Source organism: Martes martes, assembly GCF_963455335.1.
Source record: "Martes martes genome assembly, chromosome: 5".
In the NCBI taxonomy this organism is placed as follows: Eukaryota; Metazoa; Chordata; class Mammalia; order Carnivora; family Mustelidae; genus Martes; species Martes martes.
The window spans coordinates 140,530,378-140,557,650 of NC_137892.1; the positions used below are offsets into that span (position 1 = coordinate 140,530,378).

At 40.0% G+C, this 27,273-nt stretch overlaps 1 protein-coding gene and 1 pseudogene across 2 annotated transcripts in view; one reads left to right on the plus strand and one right to left on the minus strand.

Moving 5' to 3' along the window:
* The window catches only part of GOLPH3 (golgi phosphoprotein 3), a 55,326-nt gene that overhangs the window by 10,136 nt on the left and 17,917 nt on the right, over positions 1 to 27,273 (plus strand). The gene's annotated exons all lie outside the window — the stretch shown is intronic.
* On the minus strand, positions 15,002 to 15,533 carry LOC308343859 (NADH dehydrogenase [ubiquinone] 1 beta subcomplex subunit 10-like; annotated as a pseudogene). Its single transcript has one exon. The product of its transcript is annotated as an NADH dehydrogenase [ubiquinone] 1 beta subcomplex subunit 10-like (transcript).

Here is a 27,273-nt window from a genome sequence, read left to right on the forward strand (position 1 = left end):
GGTCATCTTGTTGAATGACATCACAAGCTGTGTAACTACCACATCTAAAATTCTAACAATGTTCATGCATTTGTCAGATATTTACTGAGCCAGACCCTTGACTAGGGTACAAACACTAGAAAGAAGATCTCTATTTTCAGACCCATTTTATTTTAGTTCTGTGTGTCAGAACTCATAGTAAACTATGAAACTAAATTGTGTTGCTGTTCTAGAATTTTTTTGGTAGTGAATATCTCTCCTGGCATATACTGTTACTCAATACGTGTTAAGTAAATCATGTATTTCTGATGGGGTTATTGTGATCCCTAGGGATCCCAGTTGGTTCTGGGATGGTGGTGAAAAGTTCTTACTCTTTTTATATGTAAGTATAAATATACATAGGTCATATAAACAAATGGTGTATCTATCTTATTAAAATTTCATGGGGGAGACAGTGGTTAGGGAAAAAAATTCTGAAAAAGCTCATTTAGGGAGCAAAAATGGAGAAAAGTTGAGAAACACTGAAATGAATCAATATTGAAAATACTGTTTGTGCTCTTACCTGAGTTTTAGAAAATTCTGTTAGGAATTTTTTTTTTTAAAGATTTAAAAAAAATTTATTTATTTGTCAGAGAGAAAGCACACATACAGGCAGAGGGGGAAGGAGGCTCCCCGCCGAGCAGGGAGCCAGACACAGGACTCCATCCGAGGACACCGCGATCACGACCTGAGCCCAAGGCAGCCGCCCAACTGACTGAGCCACTCAGGTGTCCCAGGAATTTTTATTGCAATAGAATTTGGCTTCTAGTTCAGTAGTAGGAAGAACAATTTTAGCATACAGTTACAGGAGATTGTGAGTGAAATTTTAAGATCAAAGTTATTTTTGGTGGTTAATAATGTATAGGTAAAGTTTTGTGTGTCATCCCTCTGCCCCTTATCCCCCAGTATCCTCTAGGAGGGGCTGGAAATTAAAGGACAGCATATAAATTCCTAATGGTTATTTTTAGTCTGATTTCATTTTCTGGTTTCAGTTTCTTAAACACAGCTGTTAAGGTTTTATGCTCTATTAACAAAATAAGCTCAAAATAACATTTAAGAATTATACTTTAAGAAAAAAAAGAATTGAACTAAAATTTCAATTTGTTCACTGAATTGAGCTTATCTTTTAATTTTTGGGTCTATATTATGTAAAATGGAAGCAGGTTTAGTGTCCAAATATTCAGAGTTAATCCAGTTATTGAACACATTCTGTATGTTGGTCTCTTCTTGGTGGTGGGGTTTCAGAGAAAAATCTCTTAACCCTCAAGGAGCATTCAGTCTTTGTAGAGGACATAGGTGCAAATGATTTCCTTAAAAAAGATCGCTGCTTTTAATGGAAGTACATGTTAAATGCAGTGTGGACATAATGGGGATGCCTTGGATCAGCAGCGAAAACACTGTGCTGTGTTCTTGGCTCCCTCCTTGCCCTTGCCTAGTTAGAAAAACTAGGATAAATGATTTGAATTCTTAGACCTTTAGTTTTCCCCTGGGCAAAATGGGCCTACATTTGTGGGCTGTTCCATAACCTATAGATTATAGGGACCCAGTGAAGTGGCATATGTGTAAGTGCTTTGAAAACTGCAAAGTGGGTGCTTTGGTGGCTCAGTTGGTTAAGCTACTGCCTTGGGCTCAGGTCATGATCTCAGGGTCCTGGGATCGAGCCCCACGTCTAGCTCCCTGCTCAGGGGGGAGCCTGCTTCTCCCTCTCCCTCTGCTGCTCTGCCTGCTTGTGCTTTCTCTGTCAAATAAATAAATAAAATCTTAGAAAAAAAGAAAACAAAAGAAACCTGCAAAGTGCTGAACAATTGCAAATGGGTGGTATTGATAAGTATTTAATATTTTTCTATTTTTATTGTTTCTTGATCCTCTTGTACTTCATCTGCTTGGTTGAGTAGAACATTCCTCTTCTAACCCTGTGATCACCATTTCTTCCCACCTTTCTATGGTCCTACTGCCTGTTTTTGATGCCCCCCCTCCGCCCTGCCCCTGAGGGGTGGGGAGTTCTTGCTCCCTGTCTTCAAAGCCAGGACCTTCTCTTTAGGATGGTAGGGCTGGGTTCTCTGGGGAAGACATTGGCCCACAGTCCTTTCTTTGGTATTTTATTTCATTGAAAAAGGTTTTCCTATTTCCTTCCTGTCTTTTAATTTATTTTTCATTTTTTTTCCTCACTGTAGATTATTTGGCTACCAAGGCCCTTTCCCTGAGGGAGTTGAGAGTGGGGAGATGTGGGAACAGCAGTTTCCAAAGTTGCACTAAATTACAAAATTGTACTTCGTGCAAGGCCTTTTGTTAATGAGTTTAGGAATAAAGTAACAAGAAAAGTCTTGGTCTTCACAAGTTTATAGTCTAGTACTGGAGGGACAAACCATGTGTGAATTAAGGTACCAGCACCATCATAAGTGCCACTTCGATAGTGGAGACAGTGCATTTTTAGCTCAGAGGAAGTAGCGAATAAGGCTGAGGCTGTCCAGGAGGGTGTCAGGAGCCAGAGGGGAGTTGAGCTGGGCATTATACTACTTACAGAAGGATGGGCATTCCATTCTAGGAGAGGAGGGGGAGCTGGGGCTTGCAACAGAATTCTATTCAGGAGGGAGTTTGAAGCTGACTGGAAATTGCTTTTGGGATTAACTTCTTTTGATGGTCACAGATAATCTTTTAAGGAGGCATCTCAACCAGGTGTCCCATGCATCTATGAAATTTTAAATTAGAAAATTGTTTTAACATACATTGGAGTGATTTTCATAAAATACTGAATTTGTTTAGAAATTTTTGTGTGTAAGCTTGAACTTAATCTGTCTATCCATCATCCATCTCTCGTTCTCAAATAGTTGAGGATCTTGTGTGAACCTGGCAGTGTCCTGACTGCTGGGCTAGAAACATTAAAATGGTTCCATTCTACAGTCTCCACAGTCTTAATTGTGAATGATAGGTCTGAAAGAGTAAAAGGAAAGCTGTAGGTTCTTGGTTTTTAATTTTTTTTATTGTGGCAAAATATATGTTACATAAAATTTATGATTTGAACCATTTTAAAGTGTATAATTCAGTGGCATTAAGGACATTCAGATTGTTGTGATGGTGCAACCATCATCACTAACCATCTGTAGAACTTTTTCATCATTCCAGACTATACCCAGTAAACACTAACTCGTTTCTCCCTTCCCCTAGCCTCTGGCACCACTGCGGATGATCCCCAACTTGCAGTGGTCTGACTTAAAATTTTTTGATTTTATGATGATGTGAAAGGGATATACATTCAGTATAAACCGTACTTTGAATTTTGATCTTTTCCCAGGCTAGTGATGTGGCTGATGATACTCTCCCTTTATACTGGGCAGGGGATAGTGAGCAGCAGCTGCCAGTCAGCCCTGTGGTCACCAGGGTAAACAACTGATACACTTCGAACTATTCTGAACCCATACAACTGTTCTGTTTTTTCACTTTCAGTACCGTTTTCAATAAACTACATGAGATATTGGATACTTTATTATAAAATGGGCCTTGTGTTAGTGATTTTGCCCAATTAAAGGCTAATTTTCTGGGCATGTGTAAGGTAGGCTGGGCTAAACTATGGTGTTCGGTAAGTTTAGGTGTATTAAATGCATTTTTAGCTTACAATTATATTTTCAACTCTGTGGGGTTTATTGTATGTAAGTTGAGGAAGACCTGTATTCTACTTCTTTCATCTCTGAATTTGACTGTCCTGGGTACCATGTACAAGTGAAGTCATGTGTTTGTCCTTCTGTGTCTGTTTCACTTAGTGTAGTATTTTCACAGTTTGTTCATATAGTGTGTATCGGAAATTTTATTCCTTTCTACGGCTAATCTTATCCCGTTATATGTATGTACTGCATTTTGTTTATCCATTCATTTGGTCGTGGGCATTTTGGTTGTTTCTGCTTTTTCGCTATTGTAAGTTTGCTTTGAACATTGTTGTACAAATATCTCTTTTGAGTCCCTGCTTCAGTTCTTTTGGCTATATACCTTAGAAGAGGATTGCTAGGACATCTGGTAATTCTGTGTTTAATTTTTTGAAGAACTACCATATTGTTTTCAACAGTGGTTGGGCCAGTTGACATTGCCAGCAGCAGTGCACAAGGATTGCGCTTTCTGCATGTCCTGGCCAACTTTTGTTGCTTGTTTTGGATGATAGCCATTGTAACAGGTGTTAAATGGTTTTGATCTGTATTTCTCTAATGATTGGTGATGTTGAACATCCTTTTATGTGCTTACTGGACATTTGTATGTCATCTTTGGAGAAATACCTATTCAAGTCTTTTTTTTTTTTTTATAAAGATTTTTATTTATTTATTTGACAGACAGAGATCACAAGTAGGTAGAGAGGCAGGCAGAGAGAGAGGAAGGGAAGCAGGCTCCTCGATGAGCAGAGAGCCCGATGGGGGGCTCGATCCCAGGACCCTGGGATCAGACCTGAGCTGAGGGCAGAGGCTTTAACCCACTGAGCCACCCAGGTGCCCCCAAGTCTTTTTTTTTTTTTTTTCCAAGTTTTTATTTATTTATTTGACAGACAGATCAGAAGTAGGCAGGGAGACAGGCAGAGGGAGAGGGGGAAGGAGACTCCGCTCTGAGCAGAGAGCCTGATGCGGGGCTTGATTCCAGGACCCTGAGACCATGACCTGAGCTGAAGGCAGATGCTTAACCCACTGAGCCACCCAGGTCCCCCCCATTCAAGTCTTTTGCCTGTTTTTATTTATTTATTTTTATTTTTAGGGAGTAACCCTTTTTTTAATTTTTATTTTTTTAAAGATTTTATTTATTTGACAGACGGCGATCATAAGTAGGCAGAGAGGCAGGCAGAGAGAGAGGAGGGGAAGCAGGCTCCCTGATGAGCAGAGAGCCTGACTCGGGGCTCAATCCCAGGACCCTGGGACTATGACCCGAGCCGAAAGCAGAGGCTTTAACCCACTGAGCCACCCAGGCACCCCTGTTTTTATTTTTTGTTTTTATTTTTTAAAGATTTTATTTATTTGACAGAGAATGAGGGGGAGAGAGAGAGAGCACAAGCAGGGGAGCAGCAGAGGAAGTGGGAGAAGCAGACTTCCTGCTGAGCGGGGAGCCCAACTCAGGGCTCAGTTCCAGGACACTGGGATCATGACCCCTGCCAAAGGCAGATGCCTAACTGACTGAGCCACCCAGGTGCCCCCTTTTGCCTGTTTTTTAAAATCAGTTTCTTTTGTTTTTGAGATTTAGAGGTTCTTTATATATTCTGGGTATTAATCCCTTAGTAAATACATGATTTGCAGATATTTTCTCCTATTAGGTAGGTTTCTTTTTACTATGTTGGTGTCCTTTGATCTACAAGTTTTTAACGTTGATTAAGTCTGCTTTATTTTTTTTTCTTTTGTTGTCTGTGCTTGTGGTGGAATATCCAAGAAGTCATTTCAAAATTTAATGTCTTGAAGCTTTTCTGTTGTGTTTCCTTCCATTCGTTCTGTAGTTTTAACTCTCTTGCTTAGGTCTTTGATCATTTTGAGTTACTTTTTGTGTATGGTATAAAGTAAGGGTCTAACTTCATTCTTTTGCATATGGATACCCAGTTATGTCAGCAGCATTTGCTGACAAGATTGTCCATTGAATGTGGCATGCTTGTCAAAAATCACAGGACCATACACGCAAGGATTTATTTCTGGGCCCTATTGTAGTCCATGGGTCTCTATGTCCTTATGGCAGTAGCACATTGTTTTGGTTACTGTAGCTTTGTAATACGTTTTGAAATCAGGAATTGTGAATCCTTCAACTTTGTTCAAGCTGTAAGTTTTTGAAAATGGGTAAAAAACCCATCGATCTGCTTAAAAGTTTAGAGCCCTTGAAAAGAGCTCAGAAGTCTGATTCAGACAGTATCCTAAAGTCTGTTGACTTGTCTTTATATAAACCGTCTGCTGATTTGTCCTGGGTTGGGAAGGTGTTTAGGAAATTCAGAAGGAAAAAAAAAAAGAAAAAGGAAATTCAGAAAGAGAGATCCAGTATCCAGTTATCTATACCTAACCTTATGTATGTTTACCTTAGTACTTCAGTAGGCAGTTGCAAATCTGGGTTTCTGGAAATGGAGATTTGGAGCTGCATCTTTCCCCTAAGATGGTTTCTATACTCCTTGTCATAGTCCATTCTCCTCCAGCCACACAGTTGCTTAGGTCACACTCCATAGCCTTCTCTTTCACTGTCCACATCCAGTAGGTAACTCAGTCTGCATTCTTTGAATTTGTCTTCCCCTCTCCATTTTCAAGGCAACTGCCTTACTTCTGGTCCTTACTTATTCTCCCCTGTTTAAAATGTTCACCACTCCCTTAAAGTCTCTTGTTTTACTCCTTCCTTGCTCTGAGTCTGTATATAAAGAGTCTTCCTTTACCTCTCTTCCCCCATCTACCTTTATCTACTACTTTCTGTTACAGGGGGAGGGGCTTCTACTTAAAATTAACCCCCCTTCCCCAGGTCAGTATATTCTCCTTCTTTGGGAATTGTGTTCCCTCAGCTCTTAGGTCTCCTTTTCCTCCATCCATCCATCTCCTCCAGTGAGTGCACATTACGATTTGTCATCATGGCTTTATTTTCTTTGTAGATGTGGTTATAAACTTTGTTACTAGAAAGTTTACTTAACCTTCAGTAGAATTGCATTGAATCTAAGGTCTAGATTTTGTTTTTTTATGTGGTTTCTTTCACTGTTTAGTGTGTGAAGTGACTCTTCTCTCACCTCCGGGTTTCCTAGATCACATTTTGGGTGATGCTTTTGCTTGGTCTGTGGAACAGTGGCAGCCTTTTCTTATTACTATAGTGAAAAACGTGTTATCTTAGTAGCTGGTAAGACAATTCCTTTGAAGGGAGGAGTTCCTCCTGTGGGCTGTTGTCCAGATTTTAATGAGGAAAGGAAAAGTGATTCCCTTATCACTGGTAGAGAGTGTGGGAATGCTGAGTGCTGTGCGGAGTGGGGTAAAGAAGACCTTCAGTTGAGGGGGGTGTGCCCAGGGAAAAATGTTGGAAATGGTAGGGAACACTTTTGAGCAGAATATTGAATGAGATATATCTTGTCACTTGATGGGAAACTAGCATTCTAAACAGGATATATTGTTGACAGGGTATATATGAAAATAATTATATGGGAAAGTCTAATACTTTCTTTTTTTTTTTTTTTTTTTTTAAAGATTTTATTTATTTATTTGACAGAGAGATCACAAGTAGGCAGAGAGGCAGGCAGAGAGAGAAGGGGAAGCAGGCTCCCCGCCGAGCAGAGAGCCCGATGCGGGGCTCGATCCCAGGACCCTGAGATCATGACCTGAGCCGAAGGCAGCGGCTTAATCCACTGAGCCACCCAGGCGCCCCGGAAAGTCTAATACTTTCTAAAAATGATGTTATTTTACACAGCTAAAGAAGAAAATCTGTTGTTTAATAATGAGAACTAAGTTACGAGGAGTAGTTTGTGTGGAATAGGGAAAACAAAAAGTACTTAGTACCTTATGACCTTTAAACATAAGTTGAAGTGATACTGGCGGCAGTTGGAGGTTTTAAAGATAAAAGTAATGCTGTAAACTGAATTTTAAGAAAGGCAGTTCCTTTAAGTGACGAAAGAATTGGTAGATAGAGAAGCGGGAGGCAGGAATATTGGTAATGGGTTTGAGGTTATTAGAATTTGTGAATTTTGGTGCCTGGGTCTTCGATACTGAGAGCACAGTCTTGATCAGAAAGAGAATTTTTATAGAAATAATAGGATTTAATTATCATTAAAGCTTAGAGGAAAGAAAATGATTGGTTTAAGGAACTATTAGGGTAGTAATACTATCCTGATTATTTTCTTGTACAAGTCTGTGCTCCTTGTGGGAAAAGATGTAGAAAATAATGCATGCTTGAGCTCAAGGGGGCAGAGCAGAGGGAGAAGCAGACTTCCCACTGAGCAGGGAGCCCATGTGGGGCTTGATCCCAGGACCCTATGATCATGACCTGAGCCGAAGGCAGACGCTTAACTGACTGAGCCGCCCACGTGCCCTGAGAATTGGTTTAAACAAGTTTTCTCACAGTTCTGGAGGCAGGAATTCTGAAGATTTGGTTGGATTCTGGTGAGATTCCTCTCTCAATGTCCTCACATGGCAGAGAGGCACAGCAAAATCTGTGGTGTCTCTTCAGATGAGGGCCCCACACTCATGACTTAATCTAAACTTAATTATCAAAGGCCCCATCTTCAGTAACATCACATGGGGGCTAGCGCTTCAAAATATGAATTTTTGGGGTATACCGTTCAGTTCATAGCAACATGTTTTTGGAGTAAAGGAATGAAAGGTTGCCGTTTTATTCACATTAGTATTCATATTGAATTATAATTTTATTTCCATGCTGTGCCTTGTCTTGTCTTAACCTCTGCTTAGCAGTGTTTTGGCACTCAGTAGATGTTTATTGAATTCAAATTACGTTTTCCTGTTTTAAGAATTAAAAATTACGTTTTATTGTATGTAACTTTGTGTCTCTGTCTCCCAGATGAGATTGATTTACTGCTAGAAAATCACGCACACACCAGTATCTAATAAACAAATGTTTTATTGTGACTTGGTAGAAAGCTTAACATGCTTTCATTACTATATATACTTTTCAAAATGTCCTCAACTTAAAATACTGCCAATGTGATGTAGTGGTGAAAGCACTTTAGGGTCCCAGCACTGGGCTTTAGTTAGATGTGTGCTGGTTCTGCAGTGTGAACGTGGGCATATTTTTTCTCTAAACTTCAGATTTTTCTTTTCTTTCTTTTTAAAAAAATTTTATCTTTAACTAATCTACACCCAGCGTGGGTCTTGGATCTACTACACTGAGATCAAGAGTTGCCTGCTCCACCAACTGAGCGAGCCAGGTGCCCCTGAACTTCAGATTTTTCAAATGTAAAATGATAGTATTTTCCTAGGTTATTCTGAGGTAATTTATGTATGTGAAAACAGCTTTGCAAACTGAATTGTTCTTGTATTGTGTTTATTTTATAGTTAGGTTTTTGTTAATAATCTGCTGTTAAATACATTTTTTAAAACTTCACTGGTCAAATGAGTGTACATTTTGCTAAGGATCTGTTAAAAAATTCTTTTTTTTTTTTTTGAGAGGAAGTCAGTTTGTCCTCACACTTAGTTTTGTGTTTTCGGATTGAAGTGATCAGTGGCAAGTGTGGAAAGAAAAGTGAGTACAATAGTCCTCCGTTAAACACAGGGTAATGTTCCAAGACTCTCCGTGGCGGCCTGAAACCCTGAATAGAACCTAACCCTCTGTGTGTATATGTGTGTGTGTGTGTGTGTGTGTGTGTGTGTGTGTGTGTGTGTATGCATGTACAGGAAAAAACACAGTATGTATATGTGTGTGTGCATACGTATGTATATGCATGTGTATGCACACACACATACATACTGTTTTTTCCTGTACATGCATATTTATGATAAAGTTTAATTTATAAATGAAGCACAGTAAGAGATTAACAGCTAATAATAGAGCAGTTAAAACAGTATCCTGTAGTAAAAGTTATGTGAATGTGGTCTTTCTCAAAATGTCTAGTTGTACTGTACTCACTCTTCTTCTTGTGATGATTTGAGATGATAAAATGCCTACATGATGAGATGAAGTGAGGTAGATGAGTAGGGACATTGTGACGTAGCATTAGACTACTATTGACCTGACAATAAAGTCAGAAGGATTATCTGCTTCTGGAAGGTGGTTGAACATGGGTAACTGAAACTTGGAGGAGGAGGGGGAGGGGAGGGATTACGCTAATATTTTCTTTCATTTTCATGGGGCTCAAGTGAAGCACACCTAGATGACCCATTAAACAAATAGGTCTTGGAAGGCAAAAATAATAGAACCAGGGTTTTGGAGCTAGAGAGACCAGTTTCACTTCTGCTTTGCCATCAGTGACTGGTAGGTTCCGTAATTCCCTTGAGCCTCCGTTTCACTATCTTGTGAAAATGGAACAGTAATGCATACTTTATAAAGTCTTCTAAGGGTTAGACTTGGTGTACCACTTAATGCTTAGCCCAGTTTTAGCATATAGTAGGCACTTGGTATATGGCAGACTATGACTGTGTGCATATTAAAAAAAAAAGGATTTGGGGAGGATATGTTTGAAATGTTAATAGAAGTTGCCCTTGAAGGACTGGGTGAGAATGGAAGGGGAGGGTAGGGACTTTAATTTTCACTTGTATACTTCTATTTGAAAACAATTTTTATTTCTTTTTTAAATTTTTATTTATTTACCTATTTTTTAAAGATTTATTTATTTGACAGAGAGTGAGCACACAAGCATGGGGGGAACTGGAGAGAAAGAAGCAGGCTCCCCTCTGAGCAGGGAGCCCAATATGGGGCTTGATCCCAGGACACAGATCACCTGAGCCAAAGGCAGATGCTTGACTGACTGAGCCACCCAGGTGCCCTGAAAACAATTTTTAAACAAGTGAGAGTGACTCGGCTGTCTCGGGAAGGGTGTATAAATAAGACAAAGGGTGCCTGGCTTGCCCAGTTGGTGGAGCATGCAACTCTTGATATTTGGGTTGTGAGTTCGAGCCCCATGTTGGATATAGAGATTACTTAAAAATCTTAGGAAAAAAAAAGTGTGTATACAGGATGAGACCACTGAGCATTATACCTGGGGAGTGGATGGGAGAAGCCTGAGCAGCACAGCAGAGTGGTGGTGTGGAAGCCCCCGGGGAGGAGGGGCAGTGTCAGCAGCATCAGATGTTTCAGGGCAGTTATTTAAGAGAAGGCTTGTTGGGAGTTGTATCAGATTGCATGGGTTTGATAGTGAAAGGGAAGTGATGAAGGTTATTTTTTGACTTAACAGTTGACCCTTGGACAGTGTGGATGTTGGATCTTTTTGCCATTGGACACTTAGATTGCTTCCATATCCTGGCTGTTGTAAACCCTTGCCCCGTGCATTAGAAAATTCATGTATAGCTTTTGATTTCCCCAGAGCTTAACAACTAATAGCCTGCTGTTGACTGGAGGCCTTACTGATAATGTAAGGTCTATTATCACAATTTTGTATATTGATTATATGCTGTATTCTTTAAATTAGGGAAAAGGAACACCTGGGTGGCTCTTCTGGTAAGTGTCTGCCTTTGGCTCAGGTCGTGATCTCAGGGTCCTGGCCTTGAGCCCCACATTGTGCTCTGTGGGGAGTCTGCTTCTCCCTCTCCCTTTGCCCCATCCCCACTGTGTGCTCTGTGCGCTCGCTTGCTCTCAAATAAATAAATAAAATCTTAGAAAATGTTGTTAAAATCCTGAGGAAGAGGAAATACATTTGCAGTGCAGTACTATACTGAAAAAAATCTGCAGATAAGTGGACCTGTGTAGTTCAAACTCATGTTATTCAAAGGTTAACTGTAGTTTGGTTTTGTTTTGTTTATTTGCGAGAGAGGGAGAGTGAGCGAGCATGGGGAGGGAGAGGTAGATGGAGAGGGAGAAGCAGGCTCCCTGCTGAGCAGAGAGCCTGACTTGGGGCCTGTGGGGCTCTGTCCCATCTGGGATTGTGACCTGAGTGGAAGGCAGACGTTTAATGGACTGAGCCACCCAGGCACCTGGCGTCACCTGTAGTTTGAAGGAGTTCGTGGTGAATGGGCAGGATATAGGGCAGGACTGGTCCATGCCTTCCTAGCAGGCAGACTTGAGGATGTTTGCATATCAATAGGAAGGTACTACTGTTGGGGTAGAGGTTTAAGATACTTTAGAAAGACAGGAATTGTGAGGAAAGGTACTTTTTTTTTTTTTTTTTTAAGATTTTATTTGACAGAGAAATACAGCGGGAAAGGGAACACAAGCAGGGGGAGCGGGAGCGGGAGAGGGAGAAGCAGGCTCTCTGTAGAGCAGGGAGTTTGATGTGAGACTCTATCCCAGGATCCTGGTATCATGACCTGAGCCAAAGGCAGCTGCTTAACTACTGAGCCACCCAGGCGGCCCCCTCCCCCCCCAGGAAAGGTACTTCTTGAGATGGCGGAGCATTGGTAATGGGTCAGCCTTAGGCAGTTTTTCTCTTGTAACCAGACAAAAGAATGAGGATGGACAAAGTTGAGTTTATTGGTTTGGTTCATTGCTAGAAGTTGAGGCCATTGCTATCAGATGACATTTACCTCTTATGAAGTCATCTGCTTCATAAAGCAGAAGCATAAATGTAAACATAAGAGATTTGAGGAGAACGGAATTTTGAAATAGCAGCCATAGGGAATGGTCAGAGCTTTGATGAGGGAAGCTTATAGAAGGATTTGCCAGGTATCATTGATGACTTAGTTTAAGTTGTATGGAGGTTGCAAGATATTTTTTCCCCCACTAGCAGTTCAGAAGCACAGAAAAGGAAACAGTGGACAGTTGGATTGTCTGGAGTTGAGTTTTGCTAGGCAAATGCAATGGAAGAAAAATAGAAAATGTACTGAGGAAATTAGCAAGGGTGTAGTTTAAGTGGTATATTCTCGGCTTGTTTTCCCTATTTTTGAATTGGGAATAATAATAGTAGTACCTCAGAAGGTTATTATGGAGGTGTAAATGAGTTACTGCACGTTTAGTATTTAGAATAATATTTGGCATGTGAGTGCTCAGTAAACGATTGTGTGCTTACTGAGGTGAGGGTAAAAATGGAGGGGGCTGATGTGAGGAAAGGAGGGAAGCTTGGGATTGGAGTCCCCACATATTAAGGAAGAATTGGATTTATTACTTGGATTGGGTTCTAACAGAGGTTTTTGGGGTTTGAGGCTGGTGTCCAAGTTCCTAGGGAGTGGGATTCCTTTTTTTTTTTTTTTTTTTAAAGATTTTATTTATTTATTTCACAGACAGAGATTACAAGTAGGCAGAGAGGCAGGCAGAGAGAGGAGGAAGCAGGCTCCCTGCTGAGCAGAGAGCCTGATGCGGGGCTCGATCCCAGGACCCTGGGATCATGACCTGAGCCGAAGGCAGAGGCTTTACCCACTGAGCCACCCAGGCGCCCCGGGAGTAGGATTCTTATCCTGGAGTCAATCGTAGAATTCAGGATTCTTACGTCTTAACACGTGAATGGGGAAAAAAGAATTTCTTTAAAAATAAAAAAATTGAAGCAAGAGTTGACATATATTACTTTCAGATGTATAATGTAGTGAGTCAACACTTACGTACAAAATGCTCACCACAGTAAGTGTATTTGTCATTTGTCATCATACAAGGTTATTGCAGTGTTACTATGTACCCTATGCTGTCTTTTTCATCCTTGTGAGTTACTTATTTTATAATGGGAAGTTTGTACTTCTTAATTGCTATTCACCTATCCCACATCCTCCTCCCCTCTGACAATCACCAGTTTGTTCCTTATGATCGTTTTCTGTTTTCTATTGTTCTTGTTGGTTTGTTTTATAGATTCCACTCATAAATGAAATACAGTATTTGTCTTTGACTTATTTCACTTAGCATACCTTCTAGGCCCATTCATTTTGTGAAGGGCAAGATTTTATTCTTTTCTATGACTGAATAATATTGTGTATATATATATATGTATATATATACACACACACATATATATGTATATATATATACACATATATATATATGTATATTGTGTCTTTCTGCCATTGGACACTTAGATTGCTTCCACATCCTGGCTGTTGTAAATAATGCTGCAGTAAACGTAGGGGTGCATATATCTTTTCAGATTAGTGCTTTCCTTATTTTTAGGTAAATATCCAGAAGTGGAATTACTGAATTGTATGATAATTCTATTTTTAGTTTTTTGAGGAACCTCCATACTGTTTTCAAGAGTGGCTGTAACCAGTTTACATTTCCACCAGCAGTGTATGAGGGTTCATTTCTCTCCACATCCTTGTCAAGTATTTGTTATATCTTGTCTTTTTGACACTAGCCAGTCTGACTGATGTGATGTAATTTCTCATGGTTTTGATTTGGATGATCCTGGTGATTACTGATGTTGAACACCTTTTCATGTATCTGTTTGCCATCTGTATGTCTTTTAAAAAATGTTCAGGCCCTTTGACTATTTTTAAGCAGATTATAGTTATTATTTTGATGTTGTTTGTGTTCTTTCTATATTTTGGATATTAACCCCTTATCAGATACATGATTTCTGAATATCTTCCATTTAGCAGATTGCCTTTCCTTGTGATGATGGTTTCCTTCGCTGTGCAAAAGCTTTTTACTTTGGTGTAGTCCCAATTTTGTTTGCTTTTTCCCCCTTGCCTCAGTAGACATATCCAGAAAAATGTTAAGGCTGCCACCTATGAGTTTTACTATGTTTTCTTTAGGAGTTTTATGGTTTCAGGATTTACATTTAGATCTTTAATCTGTTCCGAGTTCATTTTTGTGTATGGTGTAAGAAAGTGGTCCAGTTTCATTCTTGTGCATATAATGTCTAGTTTTCCCACACCCAATTATTGAAGAGACTGCGTTTTTCCTATGGTATATTCTTTCTTTCTTTCTTTTTTTTAAGCTTTTATTTATTTATTTGACAGAGCTCACAAGTAGGCAGAGAGGCAGGCAGAGAGAGAGGAGGAAACAGCCTCCCTGCTGAGCAGAGAGCCTGACGTGGGGCTCCATCCTGGGACCCTGAGATCATGACCTGAGCCGAAGGCAGAGGCTTTAACTCACTGAGCCACCCAGGCGCCCCTCAATATATTCTTGAGTCTCTTCCTGAATTTTATTCTTTTGGTTGTTTGTTATGTATTGGTATCCTAACATTTAATTTCAATAGGCTTTAAATCTGTTTTACTGTCTAGTAGGGCACTTTCATTTCTGTTCCTCACATATTGTTCCCTCCCCCTCCCCAGTTTTCCTGGTTATTCTTTTGAATTTATCTTTTTTTTTTTTTTTTAAATAGGTTCTTTCGTTTATTTCTCTTATGAGCTTAGTTATAGCTGGATTTAAAGGGAGATGGGACTAGTAAGGTCAACAGGTCCAGGTTGGGGACCGAAGATGATACCACAAACAGGTTTCTGATTACTTTTCGTTTTAGTAGTACTAGTTTTGTGAAGGTGCTCAAGGAGCTGCTTTAGGCAGTGGTGGTCTCTTTAGCCACCTTTCTCTTAGCCAGCATCCACAGCTTTTGTTTTGCCAGGCACTTCGTGGCAGAATAATGTGCCCCCCCGTCATAGTGGTAGTGGTCCTGGTAGGCCTTGGCCATCTGGGTGAACTGAACCAGCTCCTTGGCACAGTTCTGCCTGTAGCTCTCACATTCCCTCTGCTGACAAGCCTTCAGCCTTTACTGGATAATGTTGACAATTTCTTGATCAACTTTACAGTCTCTTATCTATTGCATTTCTGCTTCAAACACGCACAAGATATCCTTTTCCTGGCACTCGGTGATGTCTGGCACATGGCAGAACTCCTGGTGGTAGTAGTAGTACCTGTTCTTCTCATGCCACTGCTCTGTAAACTCTTGCTAGGTTCACCGGCCTGTCCATGAGGAGGTGGAAGGCCTTCGTCAGATAGGTTATGGGGTTGGGCAGCGAGGTCTGTGGTGCAGGCGCAGGGTCTCGGGGTCTCGGGGTGGGGTTTGTGTCCTTGTCCCAGCTGTCTGGCATGGTGGCAGCACACAGGGGAGGGGGGCAGATTCACTCTCTGACACACAACCCCGGCCTCTGCCTGGGTCCCACGGCCTCTACTTATTTTTATGAACTTTATTTTTAACTTTTATAGCTCTAGATAAAAACAAAACTTGCTATTTTTATTAGGATGATACTAATTTTATAAGTTAGGAAGAACTGATAACATAATGTTGTTTCTGTATCTAAGAGTGAGACATTTTCCATCTTCCAGGTCTGTTTTTAAGTCTTGCAGGGAAGTTTGAAGCTTTCTTTCTTTTTTTTTTTTAAAGATTTTTTTTTGGAAATTTATTTATTTGACACACACAGAGATCACAAGTAGGCAGAGAGACAGGCAGAGAGAGAGGGAAGAACAGGCTCCCCGCTGAGCAGAGAGCCCGGTGTGGGGCTTGATCCCAGCACCCTGGGGTCAGGAGCTGAAGGCAGAGGCTTTAACCCACTGACCTACCCAGGCACCCCTTAAACTTTTGTATAGGTTTGCCTAGGTAGTTTCTTTTTTTTGGTTAAGATTGTAAATGAGGTCTTTGAAATGATAACTTTTTATATTACTTCTTTTTTTTTTTTTTTTTTTTTTTTTAAAGATTTTATTTATTTACTTGTCAGAGAGAGTGAGCACAGGCAGACAGAGGCAGGCAGAGGCAGAGGGAGAAGCAGGCTCCCCGCTGAGCAAGGAGCCCGACGTGGGACTCGATCCCAGGACCCTGGGATCATGACCCGAGCCGAAGGCAGCTGCTTAACCAACTGAGCCACCCAGGCGTCCCTATATTACTTCTTTTTTATTGTTTGTTTATGGCAGTTACTGATGTTTGTCAATTTTATAGTCCTAGTTCTTTTCTAAATTCTCTTACTGTAGTACTTTTTCCATTTATATGCTTCAGTTTTTTTGGGTATCCAGTTATTTATTTATTTATTTAGGTATTTAGTTATATCACCTGCAAGCGTAGGTAGTTTTCCAGGTTTTCTGTCTCTTTTTACTTATTCTTGCCTAATCTTTGAAGTCTCTCTTTATCTGAAGTCACCATCCTTCTCTCGATCATTTTAGTTATTTTTGCTAAGAACTTTTTCACACTTCTTTCAAAATAATTAAAAGTTCTTACAAGATTTCAGAAGTAATTTCATATACAAGGTATGTTAGTTGTCTTCTTTGAGATAGAATTCTCATGCCATACAGTTCACTCACTTTAAGTGTAGAATTCAGGATTTTGTGTATGTTCGCAGAGTTGTGCAGTAGTCATTACAGTCAATTTTAGAGCAGTTTCATTACCCCAAAGGGAAACTCAGACCCTTTGGCCATTACCTCCCTTTTTTCCTGTCTGTCCAAAATTAGGGGGCCTTATGTTAGTTATCTTACACTCTGTAGCAAAATTTAACAGTTAGAACAAAACAACCAGTGTATTTTCTGTCATAGTTGTCTGTGGATCAGGAATCTGGGCATTGCTTAACTGCGAGGCTCTGGATCAAGGTCTTCCATGAGATTGCAGTTCAGTTGTTGGCCAGAGAGAGCTTCGGTTTCATCTGAAAGCTCAACTGGAGGAGGATTCTGTTTCTTGCAGGTTGCGGGACTGAGCACCTCAGTCTTTGCCTGGCATTGTCTGTGTAGGACAGCTCAAAGCATGGCAGCTGGCAGAGCAAGGGATGAGGCCCAAGATGGAAGCCCGCAGTGTATTTGTGACTGACCTCTGAAGTGACATACCCTGATATTTGTCATACTCTGTTAGAAGCAAGTCCAGTGTACATTCGCAAGGAGGAATTATATAAGGGTATGGATGCCAAGAAGCAGGGGTTATTGGGGCCTATCCTAGGGGCCGCTTCTGTGCAAGGATAGGATAACTAATTTTTCTGCAGCCTATTTTGTTTTTTGGCTTTTTTTTTTTTTTAAGATTTTATTTATTTGAGAGAAAGGGCAAGAGTGATGGAGCACGAGTGAGCATAAGCAGGATGGGGTTGAGCACAAGCCAGGGGAGGGGACAGGCAGACTGCACTGAGTGCAGAGCCCGACACAGGGCTGGATCCCATGGCCTTGAGATAATGACTTGAACCTAAATGAAGAGTTGGACACCACCTGAGCTACCCAGGCACCCCTGTTTTTTGGCTTTTTAACCCATATTCTTTCTGATGATAGGCTACTTTCTGTAGGGCTCATGAGTTACCTCAGCATAGCAGGATGTGTGGTTTTTAGGAAACAGTGGTGATCTTTAGATTTCTGTGTACTCTGGGTCCTATCAGCCTGAGAGTTTAATTTGAGTTCTTAAAATCTAAATGTAGTATAACTTGCCATGCCTCTGTAACTTACTGGTGTGGCAGTATATTCCCAATTTTCTTACCAGTTTGACATTTAAGAAGATCACATTGTCAGTTGAAAACTTGAAATTCTTCTTGTCCTCTTCTAGGCTTATGTATAGCAGTGCCAGACACCAGTTTTCAGGTACCTAATGAGGTACCTGAAATGCTTATCTATCCTGAGATGTGTTAACTTTCTTCTTCAGACAGTTCTTTATATCCTATTGAAGAGCTTTTAAGGGGTGCCTGGGTGGCTCAGTTGGTTAAGCGTCTGCCTTCAGAATCAGGGTGCTGGGATCAAGCCCTTGTATCAGGCTCCCTGCTCATCAGGGAGTCTGCTTCTCCCTCTCCCTCTGCCCCTCCACCCTGTTCGTGCGCGCTCTCTCTCTCTCATAAATATGTAAAATCTTTTTAAAAAAATTAAGGGGCTTTTTAGAATACCCTTGATGATGATTGACTTGCAAATGCTTTTTTTGGAATTTAACATGATGGAGTATCTGGTTTTGCCCTAAGTCACATACCCCCTTAGGGAATTCTTAATTGCTTAGACTCGCACTTGTAGAATGGTTCAAGTCTGCCTCTTTTATGATGTAGATGAGAAAATGGAGACACAGAGAGGATATTAAATGACTTTCTTAAAATCCTGTAAAACATTTTCCTTATGGCCAGGGCTCGTATTCGGGTTTCTCACATCTGGTCCAGCCTGGTTCTTCTACATCTCTGTGATACTCTTTGTGTAACGGTTTTTATTACATAATTCTATTTCTTGTTACGGGCTTATTTTGATTTTTATATCTTATTCAGCTGGTTTTGGTAATTCGTGTTTTTCCAGGAATTTGAACATTTCATCTGAGTTGTCTGATTTATTGGCATACAGTTGTTTATAGTGTTCCCTTGTAGTCCTTTAAATTTCTGTAGGTTTAGAAATGATGTGTCCCTCCTTTTATTTTTGACTTTGGTAATTTGCGTATCTCTGTCCTCTCTCTGGCTTTTTCCTGTCCTCCTCCCTCCTGTTTTAACCTTGTTTTTTTTTGTTTTTTTTTTAAAGAAATAACGTTTGGCTTCACGGATCCCCTACCTCCCATTTTTGTATTTTGCATTCCATTGATTTCTGTACTGATCTTTATTTCCTTCCCTTTGGTTGATTTGGATTTAGTTTGTTGTTTTTCCTAGTTTCTTAAGGTGGGAGAATAGATTGTTGATTTGAGACCTTTCTTCTTTTGTAATACAGGTATGTAATAGAGATGTAAGTTTCTTTCTAAATACTATTTTAGCTGCATCCCATAGATTTTGATAATTTGTGTTTTTATTTTCATTGAGTTCAAAGTATTTCCTAATTTTTTTTTGTGATTTCTTTGACCAGTGGATTATTTAGAAGTCATAGATTAATTTCCAAATGGAGATTTCCCAGATTTCATTCTGTTGATTTCTAATTTAATTCCCTTGGAGTAAAACATACTTCATATGATTTCAGTCCTTTTATTTTTTTATTTTATTTTATTTATTTTTAAAGATTTTATTTATTTATTTGACAGACAGAGATCACAGGTAGGCAGAGAGGCAGGCAGAGAGTGAGGAGGAAGCAGGCTCCTTTTTGAGCAGAGAGCCCCATGCAGGGCTGGATCCCAGGACCCTGGGATCATGATCTGAGCCGAAGGCAGAGGCTTTAACCCACTGAGCCACCCAGGCACCCCGATTTCAGTCCTTTTAAAGTCATTGTTTTATGGGCTACCATGTGGTCCATCTTGGAAAATAATCCAAGTGTGCTTGAAAATCGTGTATATTTTACTGTTGGTTGTTGGTGAGTTTTATAAATGCCTTTTAAGTTAACATGGTTGGTAGTGTTGTTCAGTTTTGTATCTTTCGTTTTTTGTCTAGTTCTATCAGTTATTGTCATTGTAGTTAATTACTGTTACCGTATTGTGTATTTTTCTTGTCAGTTTTTGCTTCATGTATTTTGGGATTCTGTTGTTAGGTGTGTATATGTTTATTTATAATTGTTGTATTGTCCTAAAGGTTAACTTCTTTATCATGAAAATGCCCCCTTTGTTCCTCTTAATTTTCTTTACTCTGAAGTATACTTTGTCTTTTAACAAAGTATACCTTGTCTTTTAACAAGAAAACTGTTTCAGTTTTCTTTTGATTCCTGTTTGCATGTTCTTTTCATTCTTATAAACCATTTTATGTTTTGGAATTTAAACTGTCTTTTGTAGACAGCATATGGTCAGGTTTTTTATCCAGCCTTACAGTCTTATCTTTTTTAAATTTATTTTTATTTTTACTTATTTATTTTTAGATACTATTTATTTATTTGAGAGAGTGAGCAAGAGAGATCACAGAAGGAGAGGGAGAAGCAGATCCACTGCCAAGCAGAGAGCCCGACGTAGGTCTTGATTCCAGGACCTTGAGATTCATTAGTTGTATATATCACCCAGTGCTTATCACAACATGTGCCCTCCTTAATACCCATCACCCAGTTACCTAATCCCCTCCCTGCTCCCTTCTGTAACCCTCTGTTTCCCAGAATCTAGAGTCTCTCATGGTTTGTCTTCCTCTCTGATTTCTTCCCATTCTGTTTTCCCTCCTTTCCCCTGTGGTTCTCTGCTCTGTTCCTTATTTCCACATATGAGTGAAACCATATGATAATTGTGTTCTGCTTGATTTATTTCACTTAGCATAATCCCCTCTAGTTCCATCCACGTCAGTGCAAATGGTGGGTATTCATCCTTTCTGATGGCTGAGTAATATCCTTCTTTATCCATGCATCTGTTGAAGGGCGTCTCCGCTCCTTCCACAGTTTGGCTGTTTCGGACCTTGTTGCTATGAGCATTGGGGTGCATGTGGCCCTTCTTTTCACTGTATCGGTATCTTTGGGGTAAATACCCAGTAGTGCAGTTGCTGGGTCTTAGGGTAACTCTGTTTTTAATGTCTTGAGGAATCTCCATAGGGTTTTCCAGAGTGGCTGCACCAACTTGCATTCCCACCAACAGTGTAAGAGGGTTCCCCTTTCTCCACATCCTCTCCAACACTTGTTGTTTCCTGTCTTGTTGATTTTGGCTATTCTAACTCATGTAAGGTAGTATAGTATCTCATTGTGGTTTTGATTTGTATTTCCCCATTGGCAAATTTTTTTTTTTTTTTAAATTTACCTTTGAATCTACCTTTCTTCTACATGGATTTGAAATACCATATGACTTTCAGCAGCAGGACTTCCTTTAGTTAATTTTTTTTTAATTTTTTTATTTTAATAAACATATATCTTTAGTTAATTTCTAATCAGTTTGATCTGCTAGCAGCAGATTCATTATTTGTTTCACATTCCTTTTTGAAGGTTAATTTTGCTGAGTATAGATTCTTGCTTGATAGTATTTTTTCTTTCAGCACTTCAAATATGTTATCTCATACTTGAATCTCCAAGTATGTTATCTCATACTTGAATCTCCAGTCTCCAGAGTTTGTAGTGAGAAGGTCACTGGTAACTGTATTGCTCCCTTACATGTGAGAAGGTGTTTTGTCTTGCTGCTTTCAAGATTTTTCTCAACAGTTTGACTCTGACGTTTCTAGGTTTGACGATCTCTTTGTGTTTATCCAGTTTGGAGTTTATTGAGCATCTGGATCTTAGATGAATGTTTTCCTAGTTTGGGAAATTTTCAGCTGTTACTTTTTCTGCTCTTTCTCTTTCTGAGAACTCCTTTTACTCCTATTCTGGGAGTTTTGAAGACCTTAGTCTCTGAGGCTTTCCTCATTATCTTTTTCTTTTCTTCTTCTTTTTAATTGAAGTATACGTGACATTCCTCACTTTCTTCTTTTTTCTTGCTGTTCTTCAAATTCAAGTTGCTTGATTCTCTTTAATTTTAAATCTGCTGAGCTCTTGTAGTGAACTTTTCATTTCAGTTACTAATTTTAACTACAGAATTTTTGACTCTTTCTTGAGAGTCTGTATTTGATGAATCATTCTTTCTTAATGAGTTATTGTCATTTTTTCCTTTAATTGTTTAAATGTGATTTCCTTTGGTTCTTACCAGTTACTTAATAGACTGTCCCTCAAATTGGATTTGTTTTGTAAATACTTTTTTAATGTGTATGTGTGTGTTTTTTTTTTTAAGTGTGTGTGTTTTTTACTTTTGTAAGGTTGGAAATACCAGAATTTAATTTGCTTCTAATTAGATGAGATTAATTGGAATGTGGACTTAAGTTGTAAGTGGCATTTATTTGATTATAGGTCCTAATTTGCTGTCTTACAAATGATAATATGGGTGAATTGGACCACTGTTTATTTATGAAATAAGTAGATGCCCTTATCATCATAAACAGGCTAGTTAAGTGCATGCAAATTTGAATTTTTTAGCCATGCACAGTATTTGTTGGCCTATGTAAATCTTTTAGTTGTAGTTTCTATACTTCGAGATCTTTGTCAAATACATAATGTCAACTCACTAAATTTCTTTTAGCTTTATTAGAAGTTACTTGCTTTGTAGTACCAAAATCCCTTCAGAGTAGTTTAAGATAAGGAGATGCAGGTGTTCAGGAGTATAGCCCAAATACATAGGAAAGGTTCTGTTGCTAGGATGCTATTCTTTTTGTGCATCTGTCTCTGTATGTCTGTTTCTGTATATCTTGGTTTGCCTCAACGTTGTGTATTCTCTCATTTCTGTCCTGCTTATCTCTTCTGTTTTCCTTTCTTTTTATTTTTTTCCTCTTCTGCTTTCTTTTCTGTTTACCTTCGTTCTCAGACTGTAAACAAAATGACTGGTGGCTTTGCAAGCCACGTAATCAGTTAGAACTCATATGCCAGTGCCCATGCCCGACCATATGACCGATGCGGCCTCTGAGTCTCCAAGTTCTATTCCCAGGAGGGAAACTGTGGTTTGCCCATCCTGGTCCAAATAGATGTGACAGGGTACAATCACCTCATTCTGTAGAATCTGAAGGTGAGGGCAGTGTTTCAAAATAGGGTATATGTGAACCAAGAGTGGCCTCAATAGTACAACTTTTGGATTGGGTTTGGTAGTAAACACCAAATATTTTGGTAACCTGATATTTTCTTTTGCTGAGGAAAGTCTTTTTAGAAAGCCATTTCTAAAAAGATTGATCACACCAGAACTCAACACTATACAGAAGATAGATGCTTAACTGACTAAGCCATGCATGCACCCCTTCTTCTTTTTTTTTTTTTTAATGATTTTATTTATTTGACAGAGAAATAGCACAAGTAGACAGAGCAGTCAGTAGAGGGAGAGGGAGAAGCAGGCTCTCCACTGAGCAGGGAGCCTGATGTGGGGCTTGATCCTAGGACCTGGGATCATGACCTGAGCCAAAGGCAGCTGCTTAACTGACTGAGCCACCCAGGCGCTCCTAATTCTTAACAAAAAGCTTCTCATTAAGTGCTTCTGGAGCTTATAACTCAAATGGTGAGGACTCAGTGTTTGTATTTTTAGGGGCCCAATAAAAGAACACCCCTTTCCCATTCAGATTGAGCCACTGGAGAGAAATAAAGGGAATCAGGCAACTAGAGACCCAAATAAATATCATCTTATCACTGAGAAAAAGCTGTGTTGGAGATTGTTGCTTAGACATGTAGTAGCATAGGGCTTTTTGTAGTCTCTTTCCCCTAAGTTTAGACCTTGGAACTGCCCACCAAGGGAAGAATTGTGTCTGCAGAGCATGTCCCCGAGATCATTGCCTCATTTGTTATGTACCATTCATTTTTTTTTTTTAAAGATTTAAAAATTTTTTTTATTTGACAGAGCACATAAGTAGGCAGAGCGGCAAGCAGAGGGAGAGGGAGAGGGAGAAACAGGCTCCCTCTGAGCAGGGATCCCGATGTGGGGCTTGATCCCAGGACCCTGGGATCATGACCTGAGCTGAAGGCAGCTGCTAAACTGACTGAGCCACCCAGGCGCCCTTGTACCATTCATTCTTTGCTTGGCTCCTAGCGTCTGAATGGCATACTATATGATAAAGGTAATTTATCTCAGTTTATGTTCCATAACCTTCAGGAGCTCTGCCCTAAAGTTTGGCCATTTGTCTGAATGAGTATGATGCCAGGGATTCTGAACAACAAAAGATTGACTGAAGGAGGACTCGATGATTAATGAATTAATTTAGCTGGTATCCCATTGGGAAAGTTTCTACTTATCTGGTTCTTATTTGTTGTTACTCAAGTAGAGATGCTTTGAATTAGTTTCCACGGCCCTTGGATTCCCTGTCTTTTGTGTTCTATTTTTAGTTTTGTTGGAGGCCTTGTGAGCTGCACATGGTATCTTTAAATGTGCCCATTTTTTATTTTATAGCATCCCAGCTCATCAGTATGACCATATTGGGGTCTTAATGCATTCTGTATTCTTGTATGTTCCCTCTTGTTTTGGACCCATGAACCTAATGAAGTCATGTTTCTCTGGATTTTGTGAGAACCTCTCTATTTGACATAGCTGCCTCTTCCATCCCTGTGTTTGGAAAATATTGGAACTGATTTCTGATCACAAGCTTGTAGGACCCCAAAATAGTTTCTTTTGGTCTTTTAACTCCTAGTTGTTTCTTCTACAGTGAGTGGGGGACATCCTCAAGGTCCTATGGCTGTTGGTATTCTTAGTGCAGCTGCTCCTGCTTCATCAGTAAGTGGATTGTGTAGCCATGTGGTCCTCCCTAAGTATGACCCTGAACTTTGAGTACCTCTCCTTAGACCAGCCATAGGCATGAAGATACTCCATTGCTGTTGATAGGATCTCAAACCCACTTAGGGATCTGAAGTGATTATTGACATCTAAATACAAGAGCTGTGTGGTGTCACTGACTACGTAGTCATTATCGGGGCTTCTTTACCTTCTCACAGCATGGTTGCAAAATATATAAAGTTGTGCCTTTTGAGCCAGATCATAAACTGCATTATATTGCCAGGTTTTCCTCACCTGTTTTAACTGTTACTCTTAATGTGCCTGGCTTGCTCTGATTAACAAATGGGGTACATTTTTAAGGGCCCACAAACTCAGCATGACCTGAATATGTAACCATCCTGCCTGGATTACAGGTTCTTGGAATTTGTTTCAAGGGGTAATGGTTTGAGGACAAAATCCTTTGGGCAGGGGTAGTTATTGACCTGCCCTTATAAAATCTTTTTACAAGGAAGATAGGTAGATTGGTGGGATGTCTGGATATGGTTATCCAGTCTTGTACGAAGTTTTAAGTACTCCAGGTAACTGACAGGTTGGACCCTAATTCATCACTACATTGCCCTGGATGTGTGCGACCTATGCCACATGTTTCTTCTCTCTTCCATGGGTTTAGTTAGCTCAATAGCTATGATATGACATTTCCTTTAAGGTACCGTCTTATTTTGAAATGCATCCCAATTTTAGAGATAATTAACTTCTCCCCCTTTTGAGAAAAAAATGGACAAATACATCTCTATGTAAATTTAAGGTGTGGAACATGATGGTTTGATTTACAAATAATGTGAAATGCTTATTACCCAAATAGATTTAGTTAATATTCATCATCCATATAGAGACTGTAAACTTTTAAAATGTATGTTTTGGGATTGATGTAGTTTTAAGATTAGCACTAGAGATGAAAAGATTAAAGGGCTGCTTAACATTTGTAGCTGAGTAATTTCGTCACCACTGCTGGTCTGTCATACATGTGTTGGGACATGAATTTACTGCAGAATCTTGCTGGTCATGGCCAGATTCACTTGACTTTTGTACAGTCTACTGCTTTTCCTCTAATACACTTAATTTCAGGGATGGCATTGTTATCTTGGTCCAGTTAACGCATTCAGATTTTTAAAATTAATCTTGCCCTTTTACTGTCCATGCTCATTTGTCAGCTTTCCCAGGTGAATTTAATTCTGTTTAAGTATATGTCTTTTACTGGTAATGCCCAGAAGCTTTTCACATAAATGTAGCTCTTTAAAGTCTGCTATTAAAGACTGCATTTTGCTAAGCCTATACCATTACCCTGGGAGCAGTTGAGGTTAAGACATACTTCATCCTCTGCTAGCAGATGTGAGCTTTTCCATACTGTTCATCTGGAATTTCTGGCTTGTAGACAGAGACAGAGTGTGGTGGCTGTCCACATGCATTACTGTATCACAAGGTGTGTTCTGTTGTTTTCAGAGTAAAAGGCTTACCTGGCAGCTCCAGTTCCATGTCCAGGTCAGTAGGAGACCAACATCTGTAACTTTGATATCATGTGGAATCCATTCCCAGGCTTCGCAGGACTTTAATTGGCATGGGAACACAGGCCATGGGATTTTACCTAACCTCTGTAACTTACTGGTTTCACTAACCATGTCGCTAAACCTCTGGCAGTCTTACTTTTTTTTTTTTTTTTTTAAGATTTTATTTATTTATTTGACAGATCACAAGTAGGCAGAGAGGCAGGCAGAGAGAGAGAGAGGAGGAAGCAGGCTCCTTGCTGAGCAGAGAGCCTGATGTGGGGCTCCATCCCAGGACCCTGGGATCATGACCTGAGCCGAAGGCAAGCCAAAGGCAGAGGCTTTAACCCACTGAGCCACCTAGGTGCCCCTGACAGTCTTACTTGAAAAGATTTTTATTTATTTATTGAGGGAGAGAGCAAGAGAGGATAATCAAGGGAAGAGGGAGAAGGTGAAGCAGGCTCCCCATGGCAGTCTTACTTTAATCAGACCCCTACCATTTATTAAGTTTAAGAGTATTCTCAAATCCAGTCAGTCTCCTGTTATATTTAAATTGGCCTCGTTAAATTGATATTTTGTTTATCCCTTTGTGGCTCCCTTTGTGGCTCCCTTTGTGTGAATTCTCACTTTCCCAAAGCATAGTCTCTCAGGAATGGTAGCTTTATTAGGCTAATTTAAGTCCCTTTGTCAGTAGTGGAATCCCATGGACCTTGATGGTCGGTCAGTCATCTTCAGATACACAGGCTGACCACTGTGACCTGGCAGAGTACCAGGATTGACCTTGAGAGAGTGACAGAATCAAGGGGCTAGGCCCCTTCCAAATCCTAGGCCGTCCGTTCTTCACAGAATTTTCTTCACAGAATCAATTGGCCACTCTCCCTCTTACCAAGATCATATGTTACCTTGTTCTGAGAACCAAGTTCTGCTTTTTCCTGAGTTGGATACTTTAAATTAGTAGATGGCAGAGTTCATGGCTTCTTATTTTGAAGAACTACGGTATTCACTGAAAAAGTGCCCTGACTTCACCCAGTTGATTTGAGTGTCCCCTGATCTCTAGATGTCTGTCAGTTTCATTCTCTCTGGTTGTTCTTTCACCTTGGATGTTGCCTCTAAATTTCTCTTGGGGGGTGTGTTATTCAGAACTTTAGGCATGGGCCCTCACATCAATTTCCCAATAAATTCTTTCAAAATTAGCTTTGTGGGGACGCCTGGGTGGCTCAGTTGGTTAAGCCGCTGCCTTCAGCTCAGGTCATGATCCCAGGGTCCTGGGATCGAGTCCCGCAT